We start from the raw sequence: 14828 nt of genomic DNA on the forward strand, positions 1-14828 counted from the left end.
TTTCCAGCAAGGCTTTTTGGGTGCTTCTGTATCACTATACTAAGAGAAATGGTAGGGACTCGAGTTCATTCTTTGCTCTTTGGAAGATTTGCTATGCCTTTGGAGACATACAGATATATCTGAAGCAACACCTGAATAATTAGAGAATAATAGATAAAAATACATAGCAATGCTTTATGCAAAGACAAAGTAACAGAGGGATTATTATAAAATGAATATTAGAGAATAATTTTTGGAAGATATGAATCTTTGATAAAAACCTTGAAGAGTATTAGGTTGCTAACATCAATTTTTTTTTTTTGTAGCACTCATTTGGTTTTGATAGAACATTCTGATAAAAAACAAGCTTTGTTGGTTTTCTTGTCACATCCCCAACCTCCCAGAACTTGCCCAGAGATATTTGGATTTCTACCTTTTTCCTTCACTCTTACATTCAGTGGCAAGCAGTAGCCTCTGTGTTTATAGAGGTTTCAACTGACCAGTCAACTATTGGATTATATTGATGTACCTTGGGGTTTACAGATCATACACAATGTGGTAAAGATAAAACATGACCTGTTTTAACCATGAAGATGAGTTGATCCTTGTTCTTTGAGCACATATGGGCTGTGGATTCCTTTTAGGGAAAAAATATCCTGCTGCCCTCTCCTCTTGCTCTCATCACATAAACTTTGTCTTCACAACTGGATCAGATGTATGATAATCTGCACTCGGTTTTAATAGTCAAATAAATATTTTTGCTCTTTGTTTAGCAGTATCGCAAAGACATTGCACATGTAGTCCCAAAGCTAAGTATATGTCAGATTGACATCAAGTTTTTAAAAATAAAGAAAAAACAGTGTGTGCTGATGGCTTATGAAGGCAAATGCCACTTAACTAGGCATGTGGTATATTATTGTGAGTATTGCTGAGAGGCCATGGGATGATTCCCAGAAGCGGCTGCTCTTACATGTCCCCTGGTGTCTAGTTCAGCACTCCTCCTGTAGACCCACAGACCTGCTTTGAATTCATGAGCACTGTGGAGACATTTCAACGGGGAAGCAGTTCAAGGCTCTACATGGTTGTTCTTGTGAAAGATCATGAACGGTGGATCCTGTGGCTTCCAAGATGTGTTAATTCTGGTTTTAAGCAGTTAGATGATCCCCATTTGAAAGTCAGGTTTGAAGCCAGACATGAGTTTCTCTCGGGAGTTTAGCACCTGAGCCACCACTATCCATGATGATTCCATACTGTGATTGGCTGATAAGTCTCTTTGGTCTTTAGTCTATAGGTTCCTGTTCTGTTCTTTTCTTTTCCTTGAAACCTTGGGGGTAAAGAATACTAGGGTTTCTTTCTGGCTTTTTTCTGTAGAATTTTCTGCAGTCTAAATTTGGTTGATTACATCCTTAGGATCCTTTAACATGACCCTCTGTCTCTTGTATTCCCTGTCAATCGGTAGGTAGATCTAGAGCTAAATCAGGTTTAGGTTTGATACTTTTGGCAATCCTCCTTTGTAAATGGCTTAGTACTCTTCCATTAAGAGACCCCTCCTATCTGCCCGTCTCTTCTTTTGTGGTGTTAGCTACCATTGATCATCATTGCCTGCATATATTAATTCACCAGAAGTTGTAAATGACAATATTGATAACATTCCCATTTTATCATTATGTCTTCGTTTGTTACTGGAACACTTACATAAAGACTAACTTCTCCCATCAATTATTTGGTGACTCTGAGATACAGTTCTTACAGCTTCTTTGCTCCTTAGCACGATGAGATTTTCCAGGCTCATCTTGTAGGGTCTCACTCTTGGAATCACCTACTTCTCAAAGGGTGCTTTGAGTTTTGAAACAAATGTCTTCAGACTGAACCTATCCATCTTCAACCTTTTAAGATTGTACAACATAAGCAGAAAAACAAAGTATTATCTTCAAAAAGAGAAGGAATTAACATTTCAGTTTAAAACCCCTTGCTAATAGCAGAATTCAGTCAAATTATAGGCCAAATCATAATTTTCTATTTCAGAGATCCCAGTGTTCCCACAAAGAATAATAATGTGCAAATTACCTCTTTACAGTACTCAGAAGTACTGCCCAATAGTGCAGGAATTTTTCTTGAGCCCCAACTCCAAAATCAGTCCTATTATGGTTTCTGTGTGTCACTATCAATTACTCATGTTTTGGTGACTCAGCTAACTAACTAATTGACCAAATCGCTATTAGGGTCATCTTGAAACCTTATGCTTACATAGTCACTTCAACCCTTTTGCAACCTTTTGATGCCTTAGCTGGTATCCCCCCTCTCTGAATATAACCTCAAGGACCCCCATGCTCAAAGCTGATTGTCCAGTGCTCTGCCTTCACTTTTCATGGAACCTCTTTTCAGTAAATCCTGACTTTTAGAAGAAGTTATTATCATGTAAGTTACCACATCCTCCAAGACCAGTCCAAATTCCCATCTCATCCTAAGGGTGCACATCACAGGTTGCAGTGAAGCTAGGATGAATTGGAAAGAATCTACCTGATGCACATGGGAGGCCTGGCAGCGATGCTGTTTTCCTTAGTCACCTCCCAAACCCAGCCTGTTCCATCCCTGGCACCAGAGAGCCTAGTCTATTTTAGGGGGGATCGGAAGACCTAGCTTAAAATGATGTTCTATATTACAGAAGAGTACCTAAATTCACCATAAAATAGGGCTACACCAGTCCCCTGGGCTTTGTGAATGGAAGGAGGATGTGGGAAGAAATAGGTGGATTTCATCACAATATTCAACCAGGTGGGTTATTCTGAGGGTTGGCTGTCCAGTAAATAATCTCAGTTATATTTCATATGGATGTTACTCATTTTGTGGGCAGATAAATTCTGGCTTTCTGTCTCACTGGTCCCTAGGCTTCCATTTGCCAAAATTCCCAGCTAGCTTCTGACTTTGTTAAAGCCACAGCTAGAAGCTAGAAACACAGGTGATGAGAACATCAGGTTCTCTGAATATACCAACAGTGTAACTATTATTCACTGATAAGAAAAGTCCAAAAACATAAAACCAATGCAAATGAGGCAAGTGGGTGGAACTTAGAGTAAGTGGAAGAGATGTAGAAAATGGAAAGAATCAAAGTATATAGAAACCAGAGAGAATCAAGGGATGGGCTGGGGGTCAAACACTAGGCAGTGACCCAATGCAGAAAGATACTTAGCTTAGACTCGTTCACGGGTGCCTTTGCAATGTTTAGGGCACACTTGAAAAAATAAAACCAAACTATTGGCAAGTCTACAGTCCTTACAGCCCAAGCACAACTGTAGTGCAGCAGTGTGTCCTGATGCCTCCAGAGCATCCACAGGCGTCCTTTGACCCAGGGAGCGTGTCGGTGATTACACTGCTTCCTGCCTTGGCCATCCCCGCAGTTTTGTTCATAAGGCAAAGTTGTTTCATGTTGCACTTAAATTTCTCTTTGGCTTCAGTTTGGTGTTACTTCCTGGTACCTGTAGTACACTTGTTCTTGCCTCACACCTAGTAAGATACCAATCAATGCAACTTTCCACGCTCATCCAATAGACACATACCAGCACCGTGTGTATGACTGAACGGTGCACTGAATGGCAATGCTGGTCTGAAGAGATGACCATTGCCCTAAAAACTGAATGTGTATTTCTCAAAATAGATGAGAAAGTGGGCAAGCATTTAAGAGTGCTCAGACTTTTGCTCGTAGTAGACTAGGTCTATGGGTAAGTAGTGGAGAGCCGGGATTGTTGCTCAGTGAACTTTTCTCATCACGAAGTGGTACTATCTTTGATAGATGTGTTCTTGTTCCCAGCTCTTCACCCCTCTCTGTGGGAAGATCCCATACACACCCCCACCCCCATGGCCGTGGGACTTGCAGCAATGCTCCTCTGCAGATGGATAGATTCCCCCCACTGAGTCAGGCTGGGCCTTCTGAATTGATGGCCCGAGGTACCAGTTCAGAGCAGAAGCTGTAAATGCATTTCTGACAGCTCTCTTGCCCTTTCCATTTGCCACAAGAACAGCATATCCTAAATTGGTGGTGTTCCTTCAGTGTGGGACTCAGAATGAGAAGAGCCACAACTTGGAACAGAGCTGCAGAAGCTGACCTATAGCCGCCATATGGAATATGGCCAAGAAATAACTGTTTTCTCAGTAAACTAGTCTGCTAAACGTGTCTCAGCATGCTGCAGAGATTGGAGGGTGTTTGTTTTTGCAGCCAAAGCTAACTAATATAGCTGATCATAATGGCATTGTTTTGACTGCCAGGGTAGGGTTTAGTGATTCAACACATTTTTGGTTGTTGAGGTGACAGAGGAAGGGGGTCGTTTAGATTATTGTTTAAAATATACACATCCTCCCCCTCATTTCCATTGGACAAAAATACTTCTGGGTTCAAATGATATTAGGCATGCCAATGTAACTTGTTTTGGTCCCATGGTAGGTGGAACGTCTGTCCTGCCCTTTGATTTTGAGCTTGACCATGTGAGTTGCTTTGGCTGATGGTGAGTTACCGCCAGACGTGATTCAGTAGAATCTTGAAATGTGCTGTGTGGTTGGGCTTGCTCTCTGCACTTCAGCCATCACCATGAGAAGAATATTCCCAGGCTTGCCTCCTGCCCCTAGAGGAGGCTGAGAGGCATTTGGAGTAAGCTTATTTAGCAAAACTTCCCCAAATCTAGATCAGCAGTCTCTCAGCCAACCCACAAACATATGAGCTAAATGAATGTCTATTACTTTATGTCACTAAGATTGATGGTTGTTATGCAGCATTATTTAATTAATATACTGGTTAAATAGCTTTTGTCGCTTACTGATCCAGGTTACACAACTACATAGGTAATAACTGTGGCTGTGGTTTTGCTTTCATTTTTTTTTCCAAAGGATTTTACAAGCCCTTATCCTAAAGATCCCTCTCCTCCGCTACCCTCCACTTCTTGTCTTTGTGTGGGATATGTTCATGGAAAAGAGTATGTTGCAACTCAAACAAAGAGCCTCTAACAGGATAGAACTGAGTAGGTCCATATTTGTTGGTGATATTGTTGTTCTCTGTTGGCCTAACAAACCTAAATAAGGCTTAACCGTAACTTCCCTATTTTGATGATATGCCTATATTGTTCATAGCTAATCTATAACTTATTAAAATATAAGTACTGGGTGTTATGTTGGTACCCAGTAATGCATAAACACACTCATGGGTGGTTTCCCTGGTGGCATGTTTAGATAACATCAAGAACTGACATTTGAGCTTTCTGATCCCAAAGGGTCATCATCCATGATCCCACTTTTAGATAAATATATAAGAAATAGAAAATAGAAAAAGATTAAACCTCATTAGATAGTGTTAGGCTAAGTTTTAGATTACCTCACTTACCAGAGAGACGTCCAACTCTTAATAGCTGCCATCTTTATTATACTATAACGAACTGTCATGCAGACACCACTATGTCTATAGAGAGGGACTTTCCAGCTTTGGGAATGTCTGTTTATGACATTCCTTTTTAAGGGGAGATTTTTATAAACATAATTTTTGTTCTTCCAAAGAAGGAACCACACCATGATTCTGGCTGTCATGAAGCCCATCTGGGGTGTGGTTTTCAGTCCAATTATTGTACTGTCTTTGTCAATGCTATGTTTAATTACCATCTCAGGCTTGGGATAGAACACTGTCTTCACTGAATTTATTTCAAAAGATCCAGAAAAAGTAACTCAGGCCCAGGCAGTGCCCCAGGGTGGCTCCAGTCCAGTTCCTGTGTCAAGAGCTGGAAAGGTGTGAGTCTAGAAACTAGTGAAGGATATTGGACAGAAAGTCACTGGAAACTCATACAGTGCTTTCCCTTAATAGGATTAAATCTTTGTTCTTTGACATCACACAGAATAAATGGTGCCAATCCTCCCAGCAAAGCCATCATCCTCAAAAATGACATATAAAAAATTATTACTGTCTTATGCATGCTACCACATTAGCTTTCACGTAGAATATTCTTGAATGCATAAAAAATCACAGGACGTGGGGCATCTGGGTGGCTCAGTTGGTTAAGTGCCCGACTCTTGATTTCAGCTCAGGATTGTGAGATCGAGCCCCATGTCGGGCTCCACACTCAGTGCTGAGTCTGCTTGGGATTCTCTCTCTCCCTCTCCCTTTGCCCCTACCCCTACTCATGCATGTGCCCATGCTCTTTCTCTCTCTCTCATAAATAAATAAATAAAATCTTTAAAAATGACAGGACACTTCATATAGCTAAAACGAACCTTTGGAGCTGAGAGTTAATAGTACCCTACCTAAATATATTTTCGTAAATAGCCTGAGTGCTACAAATGGTCTATATTTAAATGGATTATTTGTTTAGTTCCCACATCTTTAACTTTTAAAGAATGTTACAATATTACATAAAATGGAAAATAATGCTACAATTAAAAAGCCATAAAAACAGTACTGATGGACCTTTGAATCCAGAGTCAGCTCCTTTCCCAAGCTGGTGATTAAATAGCAAGTTCCTTCCACTAAAGGAAATTCTGCCTAAAATCTTCCAGGTCAGTGGACTCTCATTTAACCCATACAAATACTGAGGGGAAGATGTTCCAGAGCACCATGTGGCTTTAATTGAACTAGGAATCCAAGTGACTTATCTCTTGCGGAATGAGATTACAGCCTTAGAGTGGGTGAGGCAGATTTTCAGGGCACCTCGCCCAAAGAGCAGCATCTTGAGTGAGGAACCTTGGAGAGACAGAGTCTTCCTCCTCTCCCAGTCCCTCACGCCCACCTTCCGGAGTCCCTCTTAAAATAATTGGGCCATATACCTTTGTTAGAATCCTAATTACTTCACTTAAATACATGTTAAACTTGAAAAACATCCATCAGAAGTGTGAGAGGAAGGCATGCCGCATTACTGTGATATACACTCCGTGTGTTCAATCCCACCCATCAATCCTGGTGTCTGATGACCTATCACTCCTGCATAATGGGATCTACAGAACCCAGGACCCTGGACTCGGGTGGTGACTTGTAGGGAGACTAGCTGTCCCCATATGCCCAGAACTGGGGGGATTCCTGGAAAGTGGGAGTTTCAGAGCTGAATCTGAGAAAGTCTCAGGCAAACTGGGACAAGCTGCTCAGTCCTCACCTTCCTGGCTATGCTCAGAGGAAGGGGCAAAGGTTTACATTTGTGAGTGCCACATTTGCCTGCTTGCCCGTGGACCCTGATGCCTGTGAGGGATTCCTAGTCTCATTAGAGGATGGGCTCCGTTTGCTTGCCCAAAGTCTGATGCAGGCTGCCTCAGCCTGGGGCCTCTCTCTTCCTAACCCCTTCTTCAATCCCCAGTTTCTTTTCTCTGTCTATATTTTTTTAACTTTTAACTTTTACAGTCTTTATTTGAAGTCCCAACATGAAATGATATTCTTTAAAAAAAAACACGCCGCTTTATTGACATCTGATAAACACACAAAACACGCACATATTTGATTTATTCAACTTGCTCACACCCCAGCTTCTATTCTAATTCTTAATCTGATCTTGAACCCTAGCCTGTTTGACTGGGGCCCTGGCCCCTGCTTAATTTCTGCCCTTCTTTCTCCTGAAAATAGGATCCTACAGCTTATCCCTTCACTCATCCACTGTCTGAAAGCTAGATGCTGCATTCTCTTGATGACTGGTACCTGCTCTTTCTAGAGACTGCTGCTCCTAAGAACCCCTTCTCCAGATGTGTCCCAGCCCACAGATAGCAGTGCTGGCCCATGGACAACCCACGTGTGCCCTCCCCTGCACTGACCTCTCCACCTGCAGGCCCTAGTCTCATTCATGGCCAGGTGCAGAGCCACAGCCCCTTCCATTCACACTTGACCTGCTCTCCTCCCTACTGCTGAGATTCCAGCAAACCTTCCAGGCAAGGTTCTATGGATGATGATACTGGGGGAGAGCTCCAAGCTTTACCTGGTGACATTCAGAGTCATATCAACTAGCCATTCATTAGTTATATAATGAATCCTGGTCTCCTCCCTTTTTCCTTCTCAAAGGCTGATCCTTGCCCTTGAGAGCAATGGTCCTCCCCTTCCAGCCCCAGCACCCTGTGGGATGCAGAGGAGTATTTGCCTCCTTCTGTCTAGCCCAAGCCCCGGTGGCATTACAAACAAAATTAATTAAAATATAAAACAAGATGAATAAACCGCACAGGCTTATTCTGTTCTGTTAATATTGGTAACCCTCTTTTGTGGGCATTGTGGCAATGCTTAATTCAATTATTTTAATTCTGGATCTCTCTCTCTCATAGAATAAGGGAGTGGGTTTGCTTTTGCTTTTTCTTTTTCGAGCATTTGCCAAGGGAATGGCCCTCTAATACTGTCTTTGAAATGTTCATGCTCTATCTGGGCAAGAGAGAAAGATGGTCAGCTTTTCCAAGTGTTTTGTTCCTTGGCCATTTGGCCCATTCTTGTGTTTTTGGCAAAATCAGTTTCTGCAATCCAAATTGCTGTGCTTCCCTGCTGTGAATAAATGAGAAAATACTAGCTCTTTGTGAAAGTGCTCGCTGCCTCGGAGGCGATGATGAGTACAATGTCCAGAACCCTGCGTATCCAGCTCCTTGGCAGGGATTCCTGGACGCTATTCCTAATCCAGAGCTGCTGTTACCATGACAAAACTGCTTGCTCCATCTTCGTCCCACCAGGAAGATTGCCCTTGTTTATGAAATAATCCTAAGAAAAGAGATGCAGCCTGGGGAGCAGGTGAAATCACTTAAACTCTGCAGGGCCACATTGATGTACACAGATGTGCTCCTTTGCTACAGAGAAACACTCAGGAAATGGGGCTGAATAGTAAAGGAGAGAGCACACAGATCCCTTTGTCTCTACCCCTCGAGGTCCCACCCAGGAAGATGGTAATAAAGATATCAGGTGCTAGATTTTTAATGGGATAACTCCTCCTTCTCCTGAGAGGGCACCCAGATGGCCAGATGATGAACACTGGTCATGTTGCCATAGCAACACTTCTTCATGTGGGTGCAGATGCAAAGGGGACTAGGTCCACACACTCCAGAGATGGCTAGATTTCTTGTTTGGGAACAAATAATATGGGCCTGTGCTATTTTCTCTTTTTCTTTGAATTTGGTGCTATTGAAGGGGGACCTGATTGAGAAGAAGCCTTCCTTCTCCACATGGTAAGCACACCCTTCTTAAAGTCTTAAGGTGGCTGGATAAAGGAAGGCTCAGAGAGTGGAGAAGTCTTTATGTCCTTCCCAGGAGACACACAAGGGGAATGTTGACGAAAATGGCCAGAACCAAGGACACTTTTTCTGCTAGAGGAAACTTTCCTGTTAAAAGCAAAACTTTGTTACCTTGCCTAGTAATAGGCATAGAGGGCGACCAGATAGAAAATCTTGATGAGCAGGGTTGCTAACACACTCCTGTCACCCAGCAGCTGTAACTTTAACCCCATAGTTGATGGGATGATCATATGGCAGTCTGTCCCAATGGGTCACAGATCCTTGGGGACCATGGAGTTACTGCAAAAGTCCTCAAACCATTTGCAACCAAGCCTTGTCTGTAGAGTGAGTTAATAGGTCTTGGATAAATATGTACTATTTTTTCAGAATGAAGGTAGATGCAATTGTTATTAATAATGACTAATGAGTTGAAATGTGTTATTAAGTTCATAGTAAATTTGTGTCATTATGTAGTCTCAATGAACAGAAATTAAAAGCACAATTCCTATAATGTGGGCAACTGTTATATTATTTGTCATTAACCAGAAGTCCTCATACTCAAGAAGGGTAAGAGTCACTGATCTGTCAGCACATGTAGGATTAGTCTCCATCTGTTTAACAACTATTGCCTGAGGGCGCCTGGGTGCCTCAGTTGGTTAAGCGACTGCCTTCGGCTCAGGTCATGATCCTGGAGTCCTGGGATGGAATCCCACATTGGGCTCCCGCTTCTCCCTCTGACCCTCTCCCCTCTCATGCTATTTCTCTCTCTCTCTCTCTCAAATAAATAAATAAATAAATAAATAAATAAATAAATAAATTCTTAAAAAACAAAACACTATTGCCTGAGCTTTCACAGTTAAAGTTGTATGATGTTCTCAGGAAAAGCCTAAGGACCTCTTCACAAACAGAATTCTTGACAACTTCCAAGATTCATTCATTTTTTTGATTCAATAAAGTAAACTCAAGTTCATTATATTCTACTCTTTCACTGACCTATGGACAGGTCCTACATGTAGGAAGAATTGAGTAACTGGGTGTACAACTGCCTTACTACCTCTCGAAGGTGAATTCTTTTTTTCTTTCCTGCTTACATTTCTGAACCAATACACCACTAAGGGTTTAGATCTTGAGGAAGACTGAGGAAGGCTTATTGAATGAATGCTCAGCATGATTATTTTTACGGCACAGAGTGCAATAGAGCATAAGTACTTACCCTCATGTTTTGATCATTATGTGTAGTATCCAGGCTTAAATAGTTGTCTTTGAGAACCTCGACAAATTTTACTAAAGATAATTGAAGTATTCACTCTGCCATTTATGACAGTTTATGTGCTGTATTTGTACAGGCTGCTCTAAAATTATCAAGGGACAGAATTTTTGACAGCAGTTGAGTGAACTAGAGGGTCTACTTCATGTAGTATTTTTTTACCATATCATTTCTTCCTAAGTTCTGTAAACTATTTGGTAGGCTTTGTTCCCTAAAAATAACCAGCTTCTTAAGTTTAACAAGTCATCGATCATATCAATGAAAATATTTTTCACATTACAAAGTGAATCACAGAATATTGTATTTGGTGGTCATATGTTTAGAAAAATCATTTAAGGTTAATTGATGTGAAGCTGGCCCAGAAACAAAAGGGCACTGACTCACCTGGTGTAGCAGGGGCTCATTTTCATTTGTACATCCATTAGTTGGCAAACAGTTACTGAGTGCTGTGTTCAAAACATCTGTCTTTTAAACAACCTCTGTATAATATTCACTTTCAAAAATGTCTCTTGACATGCATTTAAGATGCTTTGTATTTTTTCCAATTTTTTGTGGTTGCTTTTCTTTTTCTTTTTTCTTTTATGAGCTGGCAGTTTCCTCTACTAGTTTCCTCTACTAGTTCCCCACAGTTTCCTCTACTAGTTCCCTATCTGTACAACTATATTCACTTTCATCATATAGGAAAGAACTAAATCTAAGTTCTTACCATTTAAAGTTGAAGAACAGCTTAGATCTCATGTGCAGTATTTGGAAACCAGTTCACTGTGTTTTCGTTTTGATTGCATTTGTTTATAAGTACACAGGTATTCTAACTGGATCTCAATCCGTTCATCTGTTAATGATGAAAACTAACCTATATATTTGTTGGCATATAATAAAGCAATTCATAGTTAAAATTAGGGTAAATAGTGAATGCAATCTAACATTAATGCACCTTACCATGGTCCAGAATCAGTCCATGAGACTGAACATACTTCACTATCGAAAACCTCCAGAAACAGAATTCCAGGGATGGCATGTGCCCCACCTGTTCATGGCTCGTACAGAGAAGCATCTCATCCCTCTCTAAAGATTGTTCTGTCTTGAACAATAAAGGACATGCCAATGATAAATAAGTAACTGTATGCAAAAATATTTTGCAAATCAAGAAAGGGGAGTTGCATGCAAATTCCAGAACACACCAAGGATTGTGATATTTATTAAGGTGCAATTCAACTAGTCTTTTAACTGCTCAATTGTACTTGACTTTCATCAGAGAAGTTTCTCAGCATTCCCTGATGCAAGCAAATAAACATGAAACTAAGGATTTTCTGAGGTATAGAAGGAAGGCAGAATTTGGATATTGGGAGATGTGGAAGCACTGAAAATGCACAAAATTCCAAAATGGCCTCAACATGACTCTGCTGGACATTGTTTTGGTTATTGTCATTTCTCTTTGAGTGCAGAGTTGACTTAATCATGCCTCTCTGTGCATGGCACAGCCATCACTGGGCTGTGCAAGGCCCCTCTGGTGTTTCATTTTATTTTCCCTTCCTCCTCTCTCCCCATGTCCCTTCTCAACAGGTTCCCAACAGAATGTGCTTTGATATTTATGTGCCCTTAAAAACTAGAGCTTGTTGTATGTGTGTGTTTAGGTAACATAAATGGAATTGTGCTGCTCTAGATCTTGCTTTATTTCTGAATTTTTCATGCAGCAATATGTTTTAAAACATGTTGATCTAATTAGATCCAGTCAGAATATCTTTCCACCATCTTGCTCACATGTGAGTGCTGTGTGGTTTTCATCAGTACCATCTGCTGTGTTTCTTGTCTCCGTCCTTCTAATGACAAGCACCTGGGTTGTTTCCAATCATCATCATACATGTCCCTTTGGAACCTTTGTGAGGTTCCTCAGGGAGTTTAATACCTAGAAGTGGAACTGCTGGGTCCTGGGATGCATGCAGGCTTCGTGCGCTGAGTAATGCCAGATTACTTTCTGTGTACACCCTGTGAGCATCCCATTTGTCCACATACACATTTGGTATTTTCCAATCTTCTAATTGGGCCAGCCTCCTGAATGTTTTAAGTTGCACATCTGCTTACTAGTAAAATTCAGCATATCTTCGTGCATCTTACTTTATTGTTTGGCTCCTTCTCTGTGGATTGCCTTGCCACATCCTTGCCCATGTATATTGGATTTTCTGGTATTTGTCTCCTTCAATTTATAGAACCTCCTTTCATGTTTTGAATACCACCCCCTTGTTGGTTCTAGACATTGCAAGTACATTCTCCTCAGTGTTTCAGCTACTCTTTGACTTTGCCTATTTTTTTTCTTCACTGAACAGAAATTCTTAAAGCCTAAACTTATTCAGTATAGGCAAATCAGTGTATATTTTTGCCTATTGATTGTATTTTGGGTTTTGTTTAAGAAATATTCTTCTACATCCAAGGGCCACAAAGATATTTCCCTATTAGCCTCGGCGTTAGCTGTCACAGTCATGCCTGAATTCATCAAGAGCCCTCCACCTTTCTGACTGGGAAGCAGGGATCCACCTTGAATTGTTTCAATGTTGAGCCAGTTTTTTGTTTTTTGTTTTTTGAGCTCCAGCTAATAAGTAGAGCCATCTTTTATCAAGTTCCTGTTTCAGAGCCTGAATTAGTTGACCACCTAAAAGTGGTCTACTATTTTTAAGGAACCCAGTAATTAGTAACTCAAATATGTGCTTCTGTGCTTCCAACCTGAGCTAGGACACAGGCAGGTTGCAGGTGACCAGTGAGAATAGCACTCTTGCAAAGCTCCATATGGATGAAGAAATGGGTAATAAACCACAGCATTTAGACCACAGATTCATATACGGCTACCAGTCATCTTAAAAGATGAATATGTTTTTGTTAGTAAATGCCCTGAAGACTTATCCTCCTCTACAGCACACTTTACGATTCTGTTCATCCCTGACATGAAGCAGAAGTACTCTTCAGAGCCTGAACATCAGTAATGCAAAGGCAGGAGTGTATGATTGTTCCTCCAAATACTTCTCATTTCTTTAAGTAATGAGGTTTGCTCTCTGTGACAATAATGCCTGTTCTCTGTCCCTCTTAAAAGGAGGTGATATGTATGAGCACACTTCATAAATGTAGAAAGAGATCATGATTTTCAGACCCACCAACACCTTCATGAGATCTACCTGGGGCTGAAATTTGATTTGTTAACTTTTTCTTTACCTGGGTGGCTACATAAGCTCTTAGCCTTCAACAGGATGGTCATTCTACCCAGGGTTCTCTCTGCTTCAATGTTATACTTTTATGATTATTTCTGTGATAAATTGATTAGTGCCTATAAATTGAAAATGCAGAAGAAATAGCCCTCATTTCTTTTTAGGAGTTTTAATGGTGTGATTTTGTCAAAAGGAGTTATTGACTATAAGTAACAAACAACATCATAAAAATTGCATTTTTTCCAAATTTAAGTTGAACAGTCTAAGTTTAATTACTTCAAACAGAAATTTAGTACTTAGCATAATAAATTCCTATGAAGAGGAGGTGTGGACCACAGGTTTTCTGGGTAAACTTGAAACTCTATCACTCAGGATAAGCTAGGCATTTGTGTAACAAACATTACCAAAATCTCAGTCGCTTGAGATAATAAAGGACTGTTGTCTGTGCCCCATAGGTTCACTGGGGCCTCCTCTCCTTGGAGCAGGGTCCTCACCCTATAATCCAGGCTGTTTTAGCAGCTGCTGCCTGGACCATCAGAGAAAAGAGAATTCTAGGGATTCTTGCTTTGGCAATGAAATGCTTACAAGTCCTTGGTACATTTGAGTAGGTGGCCCCACCCAATCACAAGGGGCCAAGAAGTGCAATCTTATCATGCCCCCATAATGGGGTAAGGAGAGAGGTAGGGCAGCAAAAATATTTGGCAAACAGTGCCAGCGAGTGCCACCTCATAGACCTCTTTTAAAAGAGAACAAATGATTAAGAATACGGGATTCAATCTGAGAAACACTGACTCAGGAAGATAAATGCTTTTCAATTCAAATTATTGCTGCAAAGTAGGTTTCACCTTCATCACTGGTAAAAAAAATAATAATAATTTGGCCAAAGCGTAAACACAATTTTAGAAGTTGTTATGGAAAAATATAGTGGAAATTATGAAGACCCGTTTTCTGTCAGAGACACCTCAGCCGTGGGGCCCCTGGGGAGTGGAAGGAAGGCCATGCCCAGGAGAACAAACTCCAGGAGCCCAGGGACATCAAGGCAGTGGAAGGGCAGTCAGGCCTCTCCTGGGGCCAGTTCAGGGCAGGGAGTCAGACAGATGCCCTGAAGAGATGCCTGAGAACCAAGTGGATGGGGAGCACCCGGGGGCTGTGCGGGGACCCCATCTCAACTTGCGGAGAGGCTGAGAAGGGCGGAAGGA

At 41.2% G+C, this 14828-nt stretch overlaps 1 protein-coding gene across 1 annotated transcript in view; it reads left to right on the plus strand.

The window, feature by feature from the left end:
* LOC118001785 (solute carrier family 22 member 3-like) overlaps positions 1-14828 on the plus strand; it is an 87445-nt gene that overhangs the window by 47687 nt on the left and 24930 nt on the right. The gene's annotated exons all lie outside the window — the stretch shown is intronic.

The sequence above is a fragment of the Mirounga leonina genome, unplaced genomic scaffold, assembly GCF_011800145.1.
Source record: "Mirounga leonina isolate KUSES-001 unplaced genomic scaffold, KU_Mleo_1.0 Mir_54, whole genome shotgun sequence".
Taxonomy (NCBI): domain Eukaryota; kingdom Metazoa; phylum Chordata; class Mammalia; order Carnivora; family Phocidae; genus Mirounga; species Mirounga leonina.